The sequence below is a fragment of the Solanum dulcamara genome, chromosome 12 (genome assembly GCF_947179165.1).
Source record: "Solanum dulcamara chromosome 12, daSolDulc1.2, whole genome shotgun sequence".
Classification (NCBI taxonomy): Eukaryota; Viridiplantae; Streptophyta; class Magnoliopsida; order Solanales; family Solanaceae; genus Solanum; species Solanum dulcamara.
In genome coordinates, this window is record NC_077248.1 from 18,743,857 (window position 1) to 18,751,332 (window position 7,476).

Below are 7,476 nucleotides of genomic sequence, written 5' to 3' on the forward strand. Positions count from 1 at the left end.
TAGGACCTGAAATTTCTGTAAGGCGTGGAGGAGCATAGAAATGCTATCTGATGCAGCGTATTAGGATAAATTAAGGAAAAGATTTTGTTTTCGCTGCGATGAACAATATGTCCCTAATCACCTGTGCAATTTAAAATAATTAAATATGCTTATTGTTGCAGCAGAGGAAGACGAAGATGGAGACATTGAAGAGTATTCGGAGGAGATAATAAATGTAGGGATGGACCAATTACATGTTCAAGGACAACCGGAGTCAACAAAGTTAATGAAGTTATCTTTGTACTCTATAGCAGGATTTACCATAAAAAAGTCCTTGAAGATATGGGGAACAATACTAGAAAAGAAGGTTATTGTGTTGATTAATAGCGGTGCATCAATAAATCTTATATCTCGCACAGTGGCTGAAGAATTAAGGTTAAAGCAAACGGAAACTAAGTTGTTTGTGGTGGAAGTGGGAAATGGTCATCAAGTAAAAAGTAAGGGAAGCTGCAAAGAAGTGAAATTGTGGATTGATCAATTACGGATAACACAAGATTATCTCTTTTTTAATTTGGAAAGTGTTGATGTGGTGTTAGGATTAGAGTGGCTGAAAACCTTGGGGGATATTCAAGCTAATTTTAGAACCTTGACGTTGAAATTTGAAGTAGGAGGGAAAACACAAGTTGTTCAAGGAGACCCCTTGTTGGGTTTAATTGATAGTTTGAATGGAAAATTGAGGAAAAAAGAAGTGGGGAGAAAAATAATTTGTTCTCTCTTGTTTTATTAAATAAGTTTTGGTCCCACACAGGTGGTGAAAAAGAAAAGTTTCCTACTTAAAAGTAGAAGCACTCCTTCATGTTGCACCTTTTTCCAATAGATTTTTGAAAGGTCGCAACCTTGTCCGAAAAGTTGCAAACCTTTTTCTCAACAGTCAAACATTTCTCCAACAGGTGCCTTTTCTTAAAAGGTGCAAATAGTCTATATATATCTGTTAATTCTTAGAATGTTCCATACGAAATTTCTGAAATAATATCTTCTTCTTCTTCTTTCTGCACTTCCTAAAACTCGTGTGATATACAACCATCAAATAGTTCGCAGTCATCATAATTTGTTGTACTGCTATTCTGGTGAGTAAATTGTTCTATCCTGGGAGGAAAAATTCCAAAACCTTTTTGATACATTGAGGGGAATAATTTCCTTAAGGACACACTATGCATTCAGTGGGCTCGGTTTCTTGTTCTTACATAATTTTACCAAACACTGTTCTTATTTTCTGTTCTGGTTCTATCATTTATTTTAGAATTTATTGTTGGTGTTTCATCATTTGTTTTCAATACAGTTTACTAACAATCTTAAGGAAATTAACATTATTTTTGTTTTTTCTGATTAAACTGTATTCTGTTTTTGGAGACTAAAACCTGTGTGGTTTTCTACACCGTATGAAATAAATATTCTGACTTGAAGAGTATAAAACCTTTGTTTGAATATTAAAGTTCATACTTGTACAATGATTTGAAGAGTATAAAAACTTCATCATTTTTTTTGTAAAAGGTCTGATATTCTGAAATATTAAGACAGTTTGTCTATTTTGACAGTGAAAAGAAATGACAAGTGATACTGCTACTACTTCTGCGACTGTTGCTTCAACAAGCCGCGGTTCTATGCCACCGGCAGAAAAACCAGGAAAATTTTCTGGAGCCAACTTCAAAAGATGGCAGCAAATGGTGTTCTTTTGGCTTACCACTCTTGGTATGCAGAAGTTCACCAACGAAGACACTCTTGTGCCCACTGTTGATATGTCGGCCAATGAAAAATTTATGATTACTGAGGCATGAACACAAGCGGATTTTCTATGCAAGGGTTACATCCTAAGTGCTTTGGATGATGATCTGTACAATGTCTACAGTGTTGTGAAAACTTCTAAAGAATTGTGGGATGCACTTGAGAAGAAGTACAAGACTGAAGACGCATGCTTGAAAAAAATTGTGGTTGCTAAGTTCCTAGACTATAAAATGATAGGTAGCAGAACTGTTGGAATCCAAGTTCAAGAACTACAACTTATTTTTCATGACCTTATTGCTGAAGGTATGGTAGTTAATGAAGCATTTCAAGTGGCTGCTATGATAGAAAAGTTACCTCCTTCGTGGAGAGATTTCAAAAATTATCTAAAGCACAAGCACAAGGAAATGAAGTTGGAAGATCTTGTGATTCGTCTCAAGATTGAGGAAGATAACAAAACAATAGAAAAGAAGTCGCGTGGAAATTCAACGATTATGGGAGCGAACATCATTGAAGATGCTGCTCCAAATAATAAGAAAATAAAGCAACATTTAGGAAAGAATCAGGAGCGGAACAAGAAAAAGTTCAAGGGAAATTGTTATAATTGTGGGAAAGTTGGCCACAAAGCTCCAGATTGTCGTCTTCCGAAAAAGGATAAGAGAAAGGGACAAGCCAATATGGTGGAAAATAAAGAAGGTATCGATGATCTGTGTGCAATGCTATCAGAATGCAACCTAGTAGGTAATCCCAAAGAATGATGGCTTGATTCGGGAGCTACTTCGTATGTGTGTGCAGTCCGAGAAGCCTTCTCTACTTATTCCCCTGCAGCACCTGATACGACAATCTATATGGAAAATTCTGCAACTGCTAAGATTGAAGGATATGGGAGAGTATTTTTGAAAATGACATCCGGCAAGATGGTGACGCTGAACAAAGTTTATCATGTTCCAGAAATGCGAAAGAATTTGGTGTCTGCCGACCTTCTTATCAAGAATGGATTCAAGTGTGTTCTAGTTTCAAACAAAGTAGTTGTCAGTAAGAATGAAATATATCTAGGAAAAGGCTACCTCACTGAAGGTCGTTTCAAACTAAATGTAATAGTTGTTGATGATAATAAAGTTCAAGTTTCTTCTTACTTACTTGAGTGAAATAATTTATGGCATTCACGTTTAGGACATATTGCCTAACTTTGATTGCAATAAATCAAAATATCAAGTATGTGTTGAATCTAAGTATGCTAAGCATTCTTATAAATCTATTGAAAGGAATTCTAGTCTCTTAGAATTGATTCACACAGACATTTGTGATATGAAGTCTACACCAACTCGTGGTGGGAAGAAGTATTTTATAACTTTTATTGACGATTGAACTCGATATTGTTATGTGTATTTGGTTAATAGTAAGGATGAAGCAATTGATGCATTTAAACAATACAAGAATGAAGTGGAAAATTAATTGAATAAAAAGATAAAAATGATTAGAAGTGATAGGGGTGGAGAATACGAATCTCTTTTCGAAAAGATATGTTTAGAATATGAAATTATTCATCAAACTACTGCCCCCTACACACCACAATCAAATGGAATTGTGGAAAAAAAAACCAAACATTAAAAAAAATAATGAATGCTTTATTAATAAGTTCCAATTTAGCGCAGAACTTGTGGGGGGAAGCTATCCTTACAGCTAATCGAATACTCAACAGAGTACCCCACAGCAAAACACAAACTATTCCATATGAACTATGGAAAGAAAGAAAACCCAACTTGAAATATTTCAAAGTGTGGGGGTGTTTAGCAAAGGTCCAAGTTCCTTTGCCCAAAAGGGTAAAAATCGGACCAAAGACCGTGTATTATATTTTTATTGGCTATGCTACAAACAGCAAAGCTTGTCGATTTTTGGTTCACAAATCGGACAATCCTGAAATTAATGTTAATACGGTAATTGAATCATATAATGCTGAATTTTTTGAAAATATTTATCCGTATAAAACTAAATATGAGTCCTTAAGTGAAAGATCTAAACGACCACGAGAAGAACCAAAGGAAAGTAAACCAAACGAAGAGGTTCCAAGGCGTAGCAAACGTCAAAGGATATCTACTTCCTTTGGACCAGATTTTGTGACATTCTTGCTTGAAAATGAGCCTCAAACATTTAAAACTGCAATGTCTTCTTCTGATTCAGCATTTTGGAAAGAGGCAATCAATAGTGAGATTCAATCAATTTTGAATAACCATACATGGAAATTGGTTGATCTTCCTCCTAGAAATAAACCTTTAGGATCAAAATGGATATTTAAAAGAAAAATGAAAGTTGATGGCACTATTGATAAATATAAGGCAAGACTTGTGGTCAAAGGTTATAGATAAAAAGAAGGCCTTGATTACTTTGACACATACTCGCCGATAATAAGGATAACATCTATTCGGGTGTTAGTGGCACTTGCAGCTATATATGGTCTTGAAATCCATCAAATGGATGTTAAGACGGCTTTCTTAAATGAAGAATTGGAGGAAGAAATTTACATGAAACAACCTGAGGGTTTCGTAGTTCCAGGTAAAGAAAGGAAAGTGAGTAAACTTGTTAAGTCAATTTATAGACTTAAGCAAGCACCTAAATAATGGCATGCGAAATTTGACCAAACAATGTTGGCAAATGGATTCAAGATTAATGAGTGTGATAAATGTGTTTACATTAAAAATACTCCAAATCATGAAGTCATTGTTCGTTCATATGTTGATGACATGTTGATAATGAGTAAAGACATTGTCGATGTAAATGCTATGAAGCGTATGCTTGCTAGAAAATTTGACATGAAAGACTTAGGGGTTGCTGACTTGATCTTAGGAATTATGATCCATAAAACTCCACAAGGTCTAGTATTATCACAGTCACATTATATTGAAAACATACTTGATAAGTTCAAGTATTTAAATTTCAATGTTGCAAAAACTCCAATTGATGTAAGTTTTGCACTACAAAAGAATAAAGGTAAAAATGACTCACAATTGGACTATGCATGAGTTTTGGGAAGTTTGATGTATATTATGAATTGTACACGACCAGATATAGCATGTGCTATTAGAAAGTTGAGTCGATTCATGAATAATCCTAATCAAACTCATTGAATGGAAATGAAACAAGTCTTGGGGTATTTAAAACACACCCAAAACTATGCTTTGCATTATAATAAATATCCCGCAGTTTTGAGGGATATAGTGATGCAAACTAGATCACCGGATCATCTGAAGTTAAATCCACAAGTTGATATGTTTTCACCATTGGTGGAGGAGCAGTGTCTTGAAAATCATCAAAACAGACATGCATCGCCCGCTCTACAATGTTGTCTGAATTTATAGCCTTAGACAAGGCTGGTGAAGAAACTGAATGGCTTCGAAATTTTTTGGAAGATATTTCATTTTGGCCCAAACCTTTGGCACCCATATGTATACATTGTGATAGCCAAGCGGCAATAGGGAGGGCAGGAAATGTTATGTATAACTGAAAATCGCATCACATTCGACGGCGACACAATACTGTTAGACAACTACTCTCTAGTGGTGTTATCACTATTGACTACGTAAAGTCAAGAGATAACGTATCTGATCCACTAACAAAAGGCCTATCTATAGAGGCTATTGAAAGATCATCAAGGGGAATGGGGTTAAGGCCTAGGACAAGTCAACATGGCGGTAACTCTACCTAGTAGACTGGATATCCCAAGAACTAGGTTCAAAGAGATCAAACAAAGTTATGATTGGCGGTTCAACATTGTCAAATAACTCAACCCATTCTCGTGATGATGACAATGTTCAGAAACAAAGGATAAAACCTTAAGGCTTTTTAATGAGTTAATAAAGCTTTAAAGGTTTTTTAATGATTATCTAAGTCTAACGGAAAATGACTAGATAGTGTATCTATAGGGCTACACGTTTACAAATCACCTATGTGAATGTGAATTATAAGCCGTTTCAAGGGGAATGACGGTAAAGGTCCATTCTCTATGCATTCACGAAACCAGGCAGTGTTCATGGCTGAAACGAACACAACCGTGAGAACCATAGATGGTTGATGATTAATTATGTAACATATGTTGTCTAGTTATACAACAAAGTTCAACGGTTCAAAGATATCGCATCTACCGATTGATCGAGTATTTCCTATATAAGTTCACTATGGAAAGTTCAAAGGGAAGCCTACTTATCCAGATGCAATTAATCTTCGCTTGTATATCACACATTTATCCGTGCATTCTTTTATCTTGTAGACATTTCCCATTCATGTGGAGGATTGTTGGGTTTAATTGATAGTTTGAATGAGAAATTGAGGAAAAAAGAAGTGGAGAGAAAAATGATCTATTCTCTCTTGCTTTATTAAATAAGCTTTGGTCCCACGTAGGTGGTGGAAAGGAAAAGTCTCCTACTTAAAAGTAGAAGCACTCCTTCATGTTGCTAAAGGGTCAAGAAGAGGGTCTTCCCTCACGCCGTCATCGTCGTCGCTCGCTCAGCTCAGCTCGGCTTCGGCTTCGGCTACGGCTACGACTTCGGCTTCGGCTTCGGATTTGGATTTGGATTTGGATTTGGATTTGGATTTGGATTTGGTCAATTGATATGATTGATTATAATCTTTTTGTACCAAATTTCCTTTAAATTTTAATTAATTAATATTATTTAGTTAGTTAGTTAATTAAGTGAAAAAATCCTGACCCGCGACCTGTTTCTTTTCCGAATTAATTTAAAAATATTTCCCTCCGCTTTTCCAATGGATTTTTGAAAGGTTGCAACCTTGTCCGAAAAGTTGCAAACATTTTTCTCAACAGTCAAACATTTTCCCAATAGGTGCCTTTTCTTAAAAGATGCAAATAGTCTATATATATCTGTTAATCCTCAGAATGTTTCATACGAAATTTCTGAAATAACATCTTCTTCTTCTTCTTTCTGCACTTCCTAAAACTCGTGTGATATACAACCATCAAGTAGTTCGCAGCCGATATTCTGGTGAGTAAATTGTTTTATCCTGGGAGGAAAAATTCCAAAACCTTTTGGTACATTGAGGGGAATAATTTCCTTAAGGACACACTGTGCATTCAGTGGGCTCGGTTTCTTGTTCTTACATAATTTTACCAAACATTGTTCTTATTTTCTGTTCTGGTTCTATCTTTTATTTCAGAATTTATTGTTGGTGTTTCATCATTTGTTTTCAATACAGTTTACTAACACCCCTCACTGCCCAAATTAGTGGCTTCACTCAAAACTTTTTCTAAGGCCTTGCAAGGAGATGGAGAAGGGTATTATGTTGATATGAATGAGTTAACTGCTACAGAAGAACAATAGTATATGGATTTACAGCAACTACTAGAAGAATTTGGAACTTTATTTGAGGAACTCAAAGGGATACCACCAGTAGGAGACAAGACCATGCTATACAACTTCAAAAGAGATCTGATCCACCCAATATTTTTCCATATCATTATCCTCATTACCAAAAAATGAGATTGAACAAATAGTATGGTAAATGCTAGTAGTTGGTATCATCCAACCAAGTACTAGTCCTTTCTCTAGTTCAGTGTTGCTAGTTCACAAAAAAGATGATAGTTGGCGATTTTATGTGGATTATCGGCCCTTAATAAGATAACGGTTCCTAATAAATTTCCAATTCCAATAATCGATGAGTTACTAGATAAGCTTGAGGGTGACACTATATTTTCAAAATTGGATCTAA